At 41.8% G+C, this 16750-nt stretch overlaps 8 non-coding genes across 8 annotated transcripts; all 8 read left to right on the top strand.

Annotated features, from left to right (window-relative positions):
- Positions 1-1240: 1240 nt before the first annotated feature.
- Positions 1241-1312, top strand: TRNAP-UGG (transfer RNA proline (anticodon UGG)). Its single transcript has one exon. It is a non-coding gene; the product is annotated as a tRNA-Pro (tRNA).
- A 2325-nt stretch (positions 1313-3637) lies between these two features.
- TRNAP-UGG (transfer RNA proline (anticodon UGG)) lies at positions 3638-3709 on the top strand. Its single transcript has one exon. It is a non-coding gene; the product is annotated as a tRNA-Pro (tRNA).
- Positions 3710-3981: 272 nt separating this feature from the next.
- TRNAV-CAC (transfer RNA valine (anticodon CAC)) lies at positions 3982-4054 on the top strand. Its single transcript has one exon. It is a non-coding gene; the product is annotated as a tRNA-Val (tRNA).
- A 4367-nt stretch (positions 4055-8421) lies between these two features.
- On the top strand, positions 8422-8493 carry TRNAP-UGG (transfer RNA proline (anticodon UGG)). The gene has a single exon. It is a non-coding gene; the product is annotated as a tRNA-Pro (tRNA).
- A 272-nt stretch (positions 8494-8765) lies between these two features.
- On the top strand, positions 8766-8838 carry TRNAV-CAC (transfer RNA valine (anticodon CAC)). Its single transcript has one exon. It is a non-coding gene; the product is annotated as a tRNA-Val (tRNA).
- Positions 8839-10808: 1970 nt separating this feature from the next.
- TRNAP-UGG (transfer RNA proline (anticodon UGG)) lies at positions 10809-10880 on the top strand. The gene has a single exon. It is a non-coding gene; the product is annotated as a tRNA-Pro (tRNA).
- Positions 10881-11152: 272 nt separating this feature from the next.
- TRNAV-CAC (transfer RNA valine (anticodon CAC)) lies at positions 11153-11225 on the top strand. Its single transcript has one exon. It is a non-coding gene; the product is annotated as a tRNA-Val (tRNA).
- Positions 11226-13538: 2313 nt separating this feature from the next.
- Positions 13539-13611, top strand: TRNAV-CAC (transfer RNA valine (anticodon CAC)). Its single transcript has one exon. It is a non-coding gene; the product is annotated as a tRNA-Val (tRNA).
- Positions 13612-16750: the final 3139 nt, after the last annotated feature.

Below are 16750 nucleotides of genomic sequence, written 5' to 3'. Positions count from 1 at the left end.
ACAAAAAGTGCCAGAGATGACTTCATTTGCAGTCACTTGAAAAGTAGGGATTCTCCAATAAATGGTAAATGGTTGAAACAAATCTGAAGAAATGCATGACATACCTGTGTGTGTGTGTGTATGCATGTATGTATATATAGGGAGAGAGAGAGCGTCAATATAAACAGACTTTATTTCAATCAAGCTGTCTTTTCTATCCTTCAGGAGCAGAATGTTCTGATCATCAGCGCTCCAGAATGTAGTGTTTTCTTGGCAAGCATCACATATTGTGATGTGTTAGCTAAAAGTTCCATATCCTAGAGACTGATATATTCCTCTGTACTTGTACCTTGGGGATTCATCAAAACCTGGCATCATAAGCAGCTTTCTACTGCCACAGACTGGACAGCGAAACAATTTAAAATATCCCAGAAAAAGAAAATAAGCATGCTTAATCAGAGCTTTCTGGACAGGAAGGACCTTTGAGCAAGTGAGGAATAAGCACTGCTTTTGTTAATTTGCATAGGCAGAATAGAGACTTCTGGGAAAAGGCCGAAATTACAGTCACAGAAAATGGCTGCATCTATAGAGAACGCTAAGAAGTGTTGGCAGCTTTTCCTCTGACCCTGACCACTTTTACAAGCAATCCTATGATAGTCAGCAGGACCCACCCTAAAAAGGAAGGGGCATCCACTTGGACCCTTTCCACCTTTTCTAAATCTCGCCTGATTGAGCACTGATTGAGCAGATAAGCACATGTCATTCTCATTTCAGAAAGGTATTGGTTAGCTTGCTGCTAGCAGCTCAGTTATGTTATGATGTTAGAGGCTATGCAAGGAATGCTTTAGTCCAGCGATATGCAGTTTTTATTGCGCCTTGCCTTCACCAGGAAGATCTTTAGCTTGAATCTGTGGCCTAGGTATTCACCTTGGTATTTCTTTTGGCACAAAGTGAAGGAGTATTTGAGAGAAAATGCACAATGTGTTTCTTATGTTGTTATGAACAACTTGTTACTCTTTCTCATTAAGCTTCAGCCACTGCAGAAATATATAAATAAGGGCTGACTTCCTGTAAGACGTGTCCAAAGCTGGGACGGAATAAAAGGAGACACTTGTAAATGATAGTGCTATCGTTTGAGAAAGGGTAAGTTGAGACTGACTTTCATGCGTATTCACAGACCAAGCATCATAAAGATACCAGCATGATCTTCATTGCGGGCTTAGAGCCGGTATTAGCTTTTGAGAGGTAAGAGGATTTTGAGGGCTCGTTGGTCTAGGGGTATGATTCTCGCTTTGGGTGCGAGAGGTCCCGGGTTCAAATCCCGGACGAGCCCTTTTCTTGGTACTCTTTTCAAGTTGTTTTGAAGTTTGCGTTTCAAAACCAACATCAATTTTTTCTTTGCAGTAGTGGATAATTCTTTGCTAGAGTCTCATGCTTCAGCCCTGCCCAGTCTGAGCTAATACCAAACATCTGGTCTTGCATGGCATGTACGAGCGTTCAGCTAGGGATGTCGGGCAGGTTGCATGAAAGAAATCTAAAGCCAGAGGCCCATGGAATAGCCAGTTCGGAGCAGTTTCATTACAGAAAAATCAACTGTAGGTATCTGTTTCTGTAGTGTAGTGGTTATCAAGTTCGCCTCACACGCGAAAGGTCCCCGGTTCGAAACCGGGCAGAAACAGTTGTTATATTGTGTTGGCTACAATGTTGATAGGTGCCGTTTTGCCATGGAATTGTCCAAGCCCTGAAGATTATTTCATGCAATCTCGTTCCAAGAAAGGGAATTCTCTCAAAACACTAAAGTTATCGGCGTGTGGATGTATCTGTTGGTTCTCAGACCTTGCTTTCAAAAGAGCCCTGCAATCGGTTCACTGCTCACCTAGAACAAGCATTAACATGGAGAATTGTTGGCACCAACAGGAATCTTATTTTAGTGGAGTGTTTCTGGCTTTGAGTGCAGAGGCCCTCGGCTCAATTCCAAGATGATCCTTCTCAAGGTGATGATACAAATGCATTGTCACCTTTACGTTTAATGTCAGAATCATTTATTTCCAGTTGGTGGTGTAAGAATGTTTGCAACAGTATGGCGATTTTTCCTAGCCATGCATGAATGAAAGCATATCACTCGCCTTTAGGTGTTTTTCTAATACATTGATATTTGCATCTTCCTTCCTAGCCTGCATGTTTGACTATCTTACAGGCTGCATGTAATAAGTATCACATCAGGGCCCTTCTTCTACTCAATTCACAACTGTTCTATCACGACATAGATAAGAAAGCTGCATCTGCTTTTGTTGTGTAGTGGTAATCAGGTTTACCTGACGTGTGAAAGCCCCATGCTTTGAAAGTACACAGTAACAAAGAAACCGATGACTTTTATAATAAGGTGTCATGTGTGTCTCTTACTTTGCACAAAAAGTGCCAGAGATGACTTCATTTGCAGTCACTTGAAAAGTAGGGATTCTCCAATAAATGGTAAATGGTTGAAACAAATCTGAAGAAATGCATGACATACCTGTGTGTGTGTGTGTATGCATGTATGTATATATAGGGAGAGAGAGAGCGTCAATATAAACAGACTTTATTTCAATCAAGCTGTCTTTTCTATCCTTCAGGAGCAGAATGTTCTGATCATCAGCGCTCCAGAATGTAGTGTTTTCTTGGCAAGCATCACCTATTGTGATGTGTTAGCTAAAAGTTCCATATCCTAGAGACTGATATATTCCTCTGTACTTGTACCTTGGGGATTCATCAAAACCGGGCATCATAAGCAGCTTTCTACTGCCACAGACTGGACAGCGAAACAATTTAAAATATCCCAGAAAAAGAAAATAAGCATGCTTAATCAGAGCTTTCTGGACAGGAAGGACATTTGAGCAAGTGAGGAATAAGCACTGCTTTTGTTAATTTGCATAGGCAGAATAGAGACTTCTGGGAAAAGGCCGAAATTACAGTCACAGAAAATGGCTGCATCTATAGAGAACGCTAAGAAGTGTTGGCAGCTTTTCCTCTGACCCTGGCCACTTTTTCAAGCAATCCTATGATAGTCAGCAGGACCCACCCTAAAAAGGAAGGGGCATCCACTTGGACCCTTTCCACCTTTTCTAAATCTCGCCTGATTGAGCCTGATTGAGCACTGATTGAGCAGATAAGCACATGTCATTCTCATTTCAGAAAGGTATTGGTTAGCTTGCTGCTAGCAGCTCAGTTATGTTATGATGTTAGAGGCTATGCAAGGAATGCTTTAGTCCAGCGATATGCAGTTTTTATTGCGCCTTGCATTCAGCAGGAAGATCTTTAGCTTGAATCTGTGGCCTAGGTATTCACCTTGGTATTTCTTTTGGCACAAAGTGAAGGAGTATTTAAGAGAAAATGCACAATGTGTTTCTTATGTTGTTATGAACAACTTGTTACTCTTTCTCATTAAGCTTCAGCCACTGAAGAAATATATAAATAAGGGCTGACTTCCTGTAAGACGTGTCCAAAGCTGGGACGGAATAAAAGGAGACACTTGTAAATGATAGTGCTATCGTTTGAGAAAGGGTAAGTTGAGACTGACTTTCATGCGTATTCACAGACCAAGCATCATAAAGATACCAGCATGATCTTCATTGCGGGCTTAGAGCCGGTATTAGCTTTTGAGAGGTAAGAGGATTTTGAGGGCTCGTTGGTCTAGGGGTATGATTCTCGCTTTGGGTGCGAGAGGTCCCGGGTTCAAATCCCGGACGAGCCCTTTTCTTGGTACTCTTTTCAAGTTGTTTTGAAGTTTGCGTTTCAAAACCAACATCAATTTTTTCTTTGCAGTAGTGGATAATTCTTTGCTAGAGTCTCATGCTTCAGCCCTGCCCAGTCTGAGCTAATACCAAACATCTGGTCTTGCATGGCATGTACGAGCGTTCAGCTAGGGATGTCGGGCAGGTTGCATGAAAGAAATCTAAAGCCAGAGGCCCATGGAATAGCCAGTTCGGAGCAGTTTCATTACAGAAAAATCAACTGTAGGTATCTGTTTCTGTAGTGTAGTGGTTATCACGTTCGCCTCACACGCGAAAGGTCCCCGGTTCGAAACCGGGCAGAAACAGTTGTTATATTGTGTTGGCTACAATGTTGATAGGTGCCGTTTTGCCATGGAATTGTCCAAGCCCTGAAGATTATTTCATGCAATCTCGTTCCAAGAAAGGGAATTCTCTCAAAACTCTAAAGTAATCGGCGTGTGGATGTATCTGTTGGTTCTCAGACCTTGCTTTCAAAAGAGCCCTGCAATCGGTTCACTGCTCACCTAGAACAAGCATTAACATGGAGAATTGTTGGCACCAACAGGAATCTTATTTTAGTGGAGTGTTTCTGGCTTTGAGTGCAGAGGCCCTCGGCTCAATTCCAAGATGATCCTTCTCAAGGTGATGATACAAATGCATTGTCACCTTTACGTTTAATGTCAGAATCATTTATTTCCAGTTGGTGGTGTAAGAATGTTTGCAACAGTATGGCGATTTTTCCTAGCCATGCATGAATGAAAGCATATCACTCGCCTTTAGGTGTTTTTCTAATACATTGATATTTGCATCTTCCTTCCTAGCCTGCATGTTTGACTATCTTACAGGCTGCATGTAATAAGTATCACATCAGGGCCCTTCTTCTACTCAATTCACAACTGTTCTATCACGACATAGATAAGAAAGCTGCATCTGCTTTTGTTGTGTAGTGGTAATCAGGTTTACCTGACGTGTGAAAGCCCCATGCTTTGAAAGTACACAGTAACAAAGAAACCGATGACTTTTATAAAAAGGTGTCATGTGCGTCTCTTACTTTGCACAAAAAGTGCCAGAGATGACTTCATTTGCACTCACTTGAAAAGTAGGGATTCTCCAATAAATGGTAAATGGTTGAAACAAATCTGAAGAAATGCATGACATACCTGTGTGTGTGTGTGTACGCATGTATGTATATATAGGGAGAGAGAGAGCGTCAATATAAACAGACTTTATTTCAATCAAGCTGTCTTTTCTATCCTTCAGGAGCAGAATGTTCTGATCATCAGCGCTCCAGAATGTAGTGTTTTCTTGGCAAGCATCACATATTGTGATGTGTTAGCTAAAAGTTCCATATCCTAGAGACTGATATATTCCTCTGTACTTGTACCTTGGGGATTCATCAAAACCTGGCATCATAAGCAGCTTTCTACTGCCACAGACTGGACAGCGAAACAATTTAAAATATCCCAGAAAAAGAAAATAAGCATGCTTAATCAGAGCTTTCTGGACAGGAAGGACCTTTGAGCAAGTGAGGAATAAGCACTGCTTTTGTTAATTTGCATAGGCAGAATAGAGACTTCTGGGAAAAGGCCGAAATTACAGTCACAGAAAATGGCTGCATCTATAGAGAACGCTAAGAAGTGTTGGCAGCTTTTCCTCTGACCCTGACCACTTTTACAAGCAATCCTATGATAGTCAGCAGGACCCACCCTAAAAAGGAAGGGGCATCCACTTGGACCCTTTCCACCTTTTCTAAATCTCGCCTGATTGAGCACTGATTGAGCAGATAAGCACATGTCATTCTCATTTCAGAAAGGTATTGGTTAGCTTGCTGCTAGCAGCTCAGTTATGTTATGATGTTAGAGGCTATGCAAGGAATGCTTTAGTCCAGCGATATGCAGTTTTTATTGCGCCTTGCCTTCACCAGGAAGATCTTTAGCTTGAATCTGTGGCCTAGGTATTCACCTTGGTATTTCTTTTGGCACAAAGTGAAGGAGTATTTGAGAGAAAATGCACAATGTGTTTCTTATGTTGTTATGAACAACTTGTTACTCTTTCTCATTAAGCTTCAGCCACTGCAGAAATATATAAATAAGGGCTGACTTCCTGTAAGACGTGTCCAAAGCTGGGACGGAATAAAAGGAGACACTTGTAAATGATAGTGCTATCGTTTGAGAAAGGGTAAGTTGAGACTGACTTTCATGCGTATTCACAGACCAAGCATCATAAAGATACCAGCATGATCTTCATTGCGGGCTTAGAGCCGGTATTAGCTTTTGAGAGGTAAGAGGATTTTGAGGGCTCGTTGGTCTAGGGGTATGATTCTCGCTTTGTGTGCGAGAGGTCCCGGGTTCAAATCCCGGACGAGCCCTTTTCTTGGTACTCTTTTCAAGTTGTTTTGAAGTTTGCGTTTCAAAACCAACATCAATTTTTTCTTTGCAGTAGTGGATAATTCTTTGCTAGAGTCTCATGCTTCAGCCCTGCCCAGTCTGAGCTAATACCAAACATCTGGTCTTGCATGGCATGTACGAGCGTTCAGCTAGGGATGTCGGGCAGGTTGCATGAAAGAAATCTAAAGCCAGAGGCCCATGGAATAGCCAGTTCGGAGCAGTTTCATTACAGAAAAATCAACTGTAGGTATCTGTTTCTGTAGTGTAGTGGTTATCAAGTTCGCCTCACACGCGAAAGGTCCCCGGTTCGAAACCGGGCAGAAACAGTTGTTATATTGTGTTGGCTACAATGTTGATAGGTGCCGTTTTGCCATGGAATTGTCCAAGCCCTGAAGATTATTTCATGCAATCTCGTTCCAAGAAAGGGAATTCTCTCAAAACACTAAAGTAATCGGCGTGTGGATGTATCTGTTGGTTCTCAGACCTTGCTTTCAAAAGAGCCCTGCAATCAGTTCACTGCTCACCTAGAACAAGCATTAACATGGAGAATTGTTGGCACCAACAGGAATCTTATTTTAGTGGAGTGTTTCTGGCTTTGAGTGCAGAGGCCCTCGGCTCAATTCCAAGATGATCCTTCTCAAGGTGATGATACAAATGCATTGTCACCTTTACGTTTAATGTCAGAATCATTTATTTCCAGTTGGTGGTGTAAGAATGTTTGCAACAGTATGGCGATTTTTCCTAGCCATGCATGAATGAAAGCATATCACTCGCCTTTAGGTGTTTTTCTAATACATTGATATTTGCATCTTCCTTCCTAGCCTGCATGTTTGACTATCTTACAGGCTGCATGTAATAAGTATCACATCAGGGCCCTTCTTCTACTCAATTCACAACTGTTCTATCACGACATAGATAAGAAAGCTGCATCTGCTTTTGTTGTGTAGTGGTAATCAGGTTTACCTGACGTGTGAAAGCCCCATGCTTTGAAAGTACACAGTAACAAAGAAACCGATGACTTTTATAATAAGGTGTCATGTGTGTCTCTTACTTTGCACAAAAAGTGCCAGAGATGACTTCATTTGCAGTCACTTGAAAAGTAGGGATTCTCCAATAAATGGTAAATGGTTGAAACAAATCTGAAGAAATGCATGACATACCTGTGTGTGTGTGTGTATGCATGTATGTATATATAGGGAGAGAGAGAGCGTCAATATAAACAGACTTTATTTCAATCAAGCTGTCTTTTCTATCCTTCAGGAGCAGAATGTTCTGATCATCAGCGCTCCAGAATGTAGTGTTTTCTTGGCAAGCATCACATATTGTGATGTGTTAGCTAAAAGTTCCATATCCTAGAGACTGATATATTCCTCTGTACTTGTACCTTGGGGATTCATCAAAACCGGGCATCATAAGCAGCTTTCTACTGCCACAGACTGGACAGCGAAACAATTTAAAATATCCCAGAAAAAGAAAATAAGCATGCTTAATCAGAGCTTTCTGGACAGGACGGACATTTGAGCAAGTGAGGAATAAGCACTGCTTTTGTTAATTTGCATAGGCAGAATAGAGACTTCTGGGAAAAGGCCGAAATTACAGTCACAGAAAATGGCTGCATCTATAGAGAACGCTAAGAAGTGTTGGCAGCTTTTCCTCTGACCCTGGCCACTTTTACAAGCAATCCTATGATAGTCAGCAGGACCCACCCTAAAAAGGAAGGGGCATCCACTTGGACCCTTTCCACCTTTTCTAAATCTCGCCTGATCGAGCCTGATTGAGCACTGATTGAGCAGATAAGCACATGTCATTCTCATTTCAGAAAGGTATTGGTTAGCTTGCTGCTAGCAGCTCAGTTATGTTATGATGTTAGAGGCTATGCAAGGAATGCTTTAGTCCAGCGATATGCAGTTTTTATTGCGCCTTGCATTCAGCAGGAAGATCTTTAGCTTGAATCTGTGGCCTAGGTATTCACCTTGGTATTTCTTTTGGCACAAAGTGAAGGAGTATTTAAGAGAAAATGCACAATGTGTTTCTTATGTTGTTATGAACAACTTGTTACTCTTTCTCATTAAGCTTCAGCCACTGAAGAAATATATAAATAAGGGCTGACTTCCTGTAAGACGTGTCCAAAGCTGGGACGGAATAAAAGGAGACACTTGTAAATGATAGTGCTATCGTTTGAGAAAGGGTAAGTTGAGACTGACTTTCATGCGTATTCACAGACCAAGCATCATAAAGATACCAGCATGATCTTCATTGCGGGCTTAGAGCCGGTATTAGCTTTTGAGAGGTAAGAGGATTTTGAGGGCTCGTTGGTCTAGGGGTATGATTCTCGCTTTGGGTGCGAGAGGTCCCGGGTTCAAATCCCGGACGAGCCCTTTTCTTGGTACTCTTTTCAAGTTGTTTTGAAGTTTGCGTTTCAAAACCAACATCAATTTTTTCTTTGCAGTAGTGGATAATTCTTTGCTAGAGTCTCATGCTTCAGCCCTGCCCAGTCTGAGCTAATACCAAACATCTGGTCTTGCATGGCATGTACGAGCGTTCAGCTAGGGATGTCGGGCAGGTTGCATGAAAGAAATCTAAAGCCAGAGGCCCATGGAATAGCCAGTTCGGAGCAGTTTCATTACAGAAAAATCAACTGTAGGTATCTGTTTCTGTAGTGTAGTGGTTATCACGTTCGCCTCACACGCGAAAGGTCCCCGGTTCGAAACCGGGCAGAAACAGTTGTTATATTGTGTTGGCTACAATGTTGATAGGTGCAGTTTTGCCATGGAATTGTCCAAGCCCTGAAGATTATTTCATGCAATCTCGTTCCAAGAAAGAGAATTCTCTCAAAACACTAAAGTAATCGGCGTGTGGATGTATCTGTTGGTTCTCAGACCTTGCTTTCAAAAGAGCCCTGCAATCGGTTCACTGCTCACCTAGAACAAGCATTAACATGGAGAATTGTTGGCACCAACAGGAATCTTATTTTAGTGGAGTGTTTCTGGCTTTGAGTGCAGAGGCCCTCGGCTCAATTCCAAGATGATCCTTCTCAAGGTGATGATACAAATGCATTGTCACCTTTACGTTTAATGTCAGAATCATTTATTTCCAGTTGGTGGTGTAAGAATGTTTGCAACAGTATGGCGATTTTTCCTAGCCATGCATGAATGAAAGCATATCACTCGCCTTTAGGTGTTTTTCTAATACATTGATATTTGCATCTTCCTTCCTAGCCTGCATGTTTGACTATCTTACAGGCTGCATGTAATAAGTATCACATCAGGGCCCTTCTTCTACTCAATTCACAACTGTTCTATCACGACATAGATAAGAAAGCTGCATCTGCTTTTGTTGTGTAGTGGTAATCAGGTTTACCTGACGTGTGAAAGCCCCATGCTTTGAAAGTACACAGTAACAAAGAAACCGATGACTTTTATAAAAAGGTGTCATGTGCGTCTCTTACTTTGCACAAAAAGTGCCAGAGATGACTTCATTTGCAGTCACTTGAAAAGTAGGGATTCTCCAATAAATGGTAAATGGTTGAAACAAATCTGAAGAAATGCATGACATACCTGTGTGTGTGTGTGTACGCATGTATGTATATATAGGGAGAGAGAGAGCGTCAATATAAACAGACTTTATTTCAATCAAGCTGTCTTTTCTATCCTTCAGGAGCAGAATGTTCTGATCATCAGCGCTCCAGAATGTAGTGTTTTCTTGGCAAGCATCACATATTGTGATGTGTTAGCTAAAAGTTCCATATCCTAGAGACTGATATATTCCTCTGTACTTGTACCTTGGGGATTCATCAAAACCTGGCATCATAAGCAGCTTTCTACTGCCACAGACTGGACAGCGAAACAATTTAAAATATCCCAGAAAAAGAAAATAAGCATGCTTAATCAGAGCTTTCTGGACAGGAAGGACCTTTGAGCAAGTGAGGAATAAGCACTGCTTTTGTTAATTTGCATAGGCAGAATAGAGACTTCTGGGAAAAGGCCGAAATTACAGTCACAGAAAATGGCTGCATCTATAGAGAACGCTAAGAAGTGTTGGCAGCTTTTCCTCTGACCCTGACCACTTTTACAAGCAATCCTATGATAGTCAGCAGGACCCACCCTAAAAAGGAAGGGGCATCCACTTGGACCCTTTCCACCTTTTCTAAATCTCGCCTGATTGAGCACTGATTGAGCAGATAAGCACATGTCATTCTCATTTCAGAAAGGTATTGGTTAGCTTGCTGCTAGCAGCTCAGTTATGTTATGATGTTAGAGGCTATGCAAGGAATGCTTTAGTCCAGCGATATGCAGTTTTTATTGCGCCTTGCCTTCACCAGGAAGATCTTTAGCTTGAATCTGTGGCCTAGGTATTCACCTTGGTATTTCTTTTGGCACAAAGTGAAGGAGTATTTGAGAGAAAATGCACAATGTGTTTCTTATGTTGTTATGAACAACTTGTTACTCTTTCTCATTAAGCTTCAGCCACTGCAGAAATATATAAATAAGGGCTGACTTCCTGTAAGACGTGTCCAAAGCTGGGACGGAATAAAAGGAGACACTTGTAAATGATAGTGCTATCGTTTGAGAAAGGGTAAGTTGAGACTGACTTTCATGCGTATTCACAGACCAAGCATCATAAAGATACCAGCATGATCTTCATTGCGGGCTTAGAGCCGGTATTAGCTTTTGAGAGGTAAGAGGATTTTGAGGGCTCGTTGGTCTAGGGGTATGATTCTCGCTTTGGGTGCGAGAGGTCCCGGGTTCAAATCCCGGACGAGCCCTTTTCTTGGTACTCTTTTCAAGTTGTTTTGAAGTTTGCGTTTCAAAACCAACATCAATTTTTTCTTTGCAGTAGTGGATAATTCTTTGCTAGAGTCTCATGCTTCAGCCCTGCCCAGTCTGAGCTAATACCAAACATCTGGTCTTGCATGGCATGTACGAGCGTTCAGCTAGGGATGTCGGGCAGGTTGCATGAAAGAAATCTAAAGCCAGAGGCCCATGGAATAGCCAGTTCGGAGCAGTTTCATTACAGAAAAATCAACTGTAGGTATCTGTTTCTGTAGTGTAGTGGTTATCACGTTCGCCTCACACGCGAAAGGTCCCCGGTTCGAAACCGGGCAGAAACAGTTGTTATATTGTGTTGGCTACAATGTTGATAGGTGCCGTTTTGCCATGGAATTGTCCAAGCCCTGAAGATTATTTCATGCAATCTCGTTCCAAGAAAGGGAATTCTCTCAAAACACTAAAGTAATCGGCGTGTGGATGTATCTGTTGGTTCTCAGACCTTGCTTTCAAAAGAGCCCTGCAATCGGTTCACTGCTCACCTAGAACAAGCATTAACATGGAGAATTGTTGGCACCAACAGGAATCTTATTTTAGTGGAGTGTTTCTGGCTTTGAGTGCAGAGGCCCTCGGCTCAATTCCAAGATGATCCTTCTCAAGGTGATGATACAAATGCATTGTCACCTTTACGTTTAATGTCAGAATCATTTATTTCCAGTTGGTGGTGTAAGAATGTTTGCAACAGTATGGCGATTTTTCCTAGCCATGCATGAATGAAAGCATATCACTCGCCTTTAGGTGTTTTTCTAATACATTGATATTTGCATCTTCCTTCCTAGCCTGCATGTTTGACTATCTTACAGGCTGCATGTAATAAGTATCACATCAGGGCCCTTCTTCTACTCAATTCACAACTGTTCTATCACGACATAGATAAGAAAGCTGCATCTGCTTTTGTTGTGTAGTGGTAATCAGGTTTACCTGACGTGTGAAAGCCCCATGCTTTGAAAGTACACAGTAACAAAGAAACCGATGACTTTTATAAAAAGGTGTCATGTGCGTCTCTTACTTTGCACAAAAAGTGCCAGAGATGACTTCATTTGCAGTCACTTGAAAAGTAGGGATTCTCCAATAAATGGTAAATGGTTGAAACAAATCTGAAGAAATGCATGACATACCTGTGTGTGTGTGTGTACGCATGTATGTATATATAGGGAGAGAGAGAGCGTCAATATAAACAGACTTTATTTCAATCAAGCTGTCTTTTCTATCCTTCAGGAGCAGAATGTTCTGATCATCAGCGCTCCAGAATGTAGTGTTTTCTTGGCAAGCATCACATATTGTGATGTGTTAGCTAAAAGTTCCATATCCTAGAGACTGATATATTCCTCTGTACTTGTACCTTGGGGATTCATCAAAACCTGGCATCATAAGCAGCTTTCTACTGCCACAGACTGGACAGCGAAACAATTTAAAATATCCCAGAAAAAGAAAATAAGCATGCTTAATCAGAGCTTTCTGGACGGAAGGACCTTTGAGCAAGTGAGGAATAAGCACTGCTTTTGTTAATTTGCATAGGCAGAATAGAGACTTCTGGGAAAAGGCCGAAATTACAGTCACAGAAAATGGCTGCATCTATAGAGAACGCTAAGAAGTGTTGGCAGCTTTTCCTCTGACCCTGACCACTTTTACAAGCAATCCTATGATAGTCAGCAGGACCCACCCTAAAAAGGAAGGGGCATCCACTTGGACCCTTTCCACCTTTTCTAAATCTCGCCTGATTGAGCACTGATTGAGCAGATAAGCACATGTCATTCTCATTTCAGAAAGGTATTGGTTAGCTTGCTGCTAGCAGCTCAGTTATGTTATGATGTTAGAGGCTATGCAAGGAATGCTTTAGTCCAGCGATATGCAGTTTTTATTGCGCCTTGCCTTCACCAGGAAGATCTTTAGCTTGAATCTGTGGCCTAGGTATTCACCTTGGTATTTCTTTTGGCACAAAGTGAAGGAGTATTTGAGAGAAAATGCACAATGTGTTTCTTATGTTGTTATGAACAACTTGTTACTCTTTCTCATTAAGCTTCAGCCACTGCAGAAATATATAAATAAGGGCTGACTTCCTGTAAGACGTGTCCAAAGCTGGGACGGAATAAAAGGAGACACTTGTAAATGATAGTGCTATCGTTTGAGAAAGGGTAAGTTGAGACTGACTTTCATGCGTATTCACAGACCAAGCATCATAAAGATACCAGCATGATCTTCATTGCGGGCTTAGAGCCGGTATTAGCTTTTGAGAGGTAAGAGGATTTTGAGGGCTCGTTGGTCTAGGGGTATGATTCTCGCTTTGGGTGCGAGAGGTCCCAGGTTCAAATCCCGGACGAGCCCTTTTCTTGGTACTCTTTTCAAGTTGTTTTGAAGTTTGCGTTTCAAAACCAACATCAATTTTTTCTTTGCAGTAGTGGATAATTCTTTGCTAGAGTCTCATGCTTCAGCCCTGCCCAGTCTGAGCTAATACCAAACATCTGGTCTTGCATGGCATGTACGAGCGTTCAGCTAGGGATGTCGGGCAGGTTGCATGAAAGAAATCTAAAGCCAGAGGCCCATGGAATAGCCAGTTCGGAGCAGTTTCATTACAGAAAAATCAACTGTAGGTATCTGTTTCTGTAGTGTAGTGGTTATCACGTTCGCCTCACACGCGAAAGGTCCCCGGTTCGAAACCGGGCAGAAACAGTTGTTATATTGTGTTGGCTACAATGTTGATAGGTGCCGTTTTGCCATGGAATTGTCCAAGCCCTGAAGATTATTTCATGCAATCTCGTTCCAAGAAAGGGAATTCTCTCAAAACACTAAAGTAATCGGCGTGTGGATGTATCTGTTGGTTCTCAGACCTTGCTTTCAAAAGAGCCCTGCAATCGGTTCACTGCTCACCTAGAACAAGCATTAACATGGAGAATTGTTGGCACCAACAGGAATCTTATTTTAGTGGAGTGTTTCTGGCTTTGAGTGCAGAGGCCCTCGGCTCAATTCCAAGATGATCCTTCTCAGGGTGATGATACAAATGCATTGTCACCTTTACGTTTAATGTCAGAATCATTTATTTCCAGTTGGTGGTGTAAGAATGTTTGCAACAGTATGGCGATTTTTCCTAGCCATGCATGAATGAAAGCATATCACTCGCCTTTAGGTGTTTTTCTAATACATTGATATTTGCATCTTCCTTCCTAGCCTGCATGTTTGACTATCTTACAGGCTGCATGTAATAAGTATCACATCAGGGCCCTTCTTCTACTCAATTCACAACTGTTCTATCACGACATAGATAAGAAAGCTGCATCTGCTTTTGTTGTGTAGTGGTAATCAGGTTTACCTGACGTGTGAAAGCCCCATGCTTTGAAAGTACACAGTAACAAAGAAACCGATGACTTTTATAAAAAGGTGTCATGTGCGTCTCTTACTTTGCACAAAAAGTGCCAGAGATGACTTCATTTGCAGTCACTTGAAAAGTAGGGATTCTCCAATAAATGGTAAATGGTTGAAACAAATCTGAAGAAATGCATGACATACCTGTGTGTGTGTGTGTACGCATGTATGTATATATAGGGAGAGAGAGAGCGTCAATATAAACAGACTTTATTTCAATCAAGCTGTCTTTTCTATCCTTCAGGAGCAGAATGTTCTGATCATCAGCGCTCCAGAATGTAGTGTTTTCTTGGCAAGCATCACATATTGTGATGTGTTAGCTAAAAGTTCCATATCCTAGAGACTGATATATTCCTCTGTACTTGTACCTTGGGGATTCATCAAAACCTGGCATCATAAGCAGCTTTCTACTGCCACAGACTGGACAGCGAAACAATTTAAAATATCCCAGAAAAAGAAAATAAGCATGCTTAATCAGAGCTTTCTGGACAGGAAGGACCTTTGAGCAAGTGAGGAATAAGCACTGCTTTTGTTAATTTGCATAGGCAGAATAGAGACTTCTGGGAAAAGGCCGAAATTACAGTCACAGAAAATGGCTGCATCTATAGAGAACGCTAAGAAGTGTTGGCAGCTTTTCCTCTGACCCTGACCACTTTTACAAGCAATCCTATGATAGTCAGCAGGACCCACCCTAAAAAGGAAGGGGCATCCACTTGGACCCTTTCCACCTTTTCTAAATCTCGCCTGATTGAGCACTGATTGAGCAGATAAGCACATGTCATTCTCATTTCAGAAAGGTATTGGTTAGCTTGCTGCTAGCAGCTCAGTTATGTTATGATGTTAGAGGCTATGCAAGGAATGCTTTAGTCCAGCGATATGCAGTTTTTATTGCGCCTTGCCTTCACCAGGAAGATCTTTAGCTTGAATCTGTGGCCTAGGTATTCACCTTGGTATTTCTTTTGGCACAAAGTGAAGGAGTATTTGAGAGAAAATGCACAATGTGTTTCTTATGTTGTTATGAACAACTTGTTACTCTTTCTCATTAAGCTTCAGCCACTGCAGAAATATATAAATAAGGGCTGACTTCCTGTAAGACGTGTCCAAAGCTGGGACGGAATAAAAGGAGACACTTGTAAATGATAGTGCTATCGTTTGAGAAAGGGTAAGTTGAGACTGACTTTCATGCGTATTCACAGACCAAGCATCATAAAGATACCAGCATGATCTTCATTGCGGGCTTAGAGCCGGTATTAGCTTTTGAGAGGTAAGAGGATTTTGAGGGCTCGTTGGTCTAGGGGTATGATTCTCGCTTTGGGTGCGAGAGGTCCCAGGTTCAAATCCCGGACGAGCCCTTTTCTTGGTACTCTTTTCAAGTTGTTTTGAAGTTTGCGTTTCAAAACCAACATCAATTTTTTCTTTGCAGTAGTGGATAATTCTTTGCTAGAGTCTCATGCTTCAGCCCTGCCCAGTCTGAGCTAATACCAAACATCTGGTCTTGCATGGCATGTACGAGCGTTCAGCTAGGGATGTCGGGCAGGTTGCATGAAAGAAATCTAAAGCCAGAGGCCCATGGAATAGCCAGTTCGGAGCAGTTTCATTACAGAAAAATCAACTGTAGGTATCTGTTTCTGTAGTGTAGTGGTTATCACGTTCGCCTCACACGCGAAAGGTCCCAGGTTCGAAACCGGGCAGAAACAGTTGTTATATTGTGTTGGCTACAATGTTGATAGGTGCCGTTTTGCCATGGAATTGTCCAAGCCCTGAAGATTATTTCATGCAATCTCGTTCCAAGAAAGGGAATTCTCTCAAAACACTAAAGTAATCGGCGTGTGGATGTATCTGTTGGTTCTCAGACCTTGCTTTCAAAAGAGCCCTGCAATCGGTTCACTGCTCACCTAGAACAAGCATTAACATGGAGAATTGTTGGCACCAACAGGAATCTTATTTTAGTGGAGTGTTTCTGGCTTTGAGTGCAGAGGCCCTCGGCTCAATTCCAAGATGATCCTTCTCAGGGTGATGATACAAATGCATTGTCACCTTTACGTTTAATGTCAGAATCATTTATTTCCAGTTGGTGGTGTAAGAATGTTTGCAACAGTATGGCGATTTTTCCTAGCCATGCATGAATGAAAGCATATCACTCGCCTTTAGGTGTTTTTCTAATACATTGATATTTGCATCTTCCTTCCTAGCCTGCATGTTTGACTATCTTACAGGCTGCATGTAATAAGTATCACATCAGGGCCCTTCTTCTACTCAATTCACAACTGTTCTATCACGACATAGATAAGAAAGCTGCATCTGCTTTTGTTGTGTAGTGGTAATCAGGTTTACCTGACGTGTGAAAGCCCCATGCTTTGAAAGTACACAGTAACAAAGAAACCGATGACTTTTATAAAAAGGTGTCATGTGTGTCTCTTACTTTGCACAAAAAGTGCCAGAGATGGCT

Source organism: Triturus cristatus, chromosome 8 (genome assembly GCF_964204655.1).
Source record: "Triturus cristatus chromosome 8, aTriCri1.1, whole genome shotgun sequence".
NCBI classification, from domain to species: Eukaryota; Metazoa; Chordata; class Amphibia; order Caudata; family Salamandridae; genus Triturus; species Triturus cristatus.
This window is presented reverse-complemented; position numbering and strand designations above follow the sequence as displayed.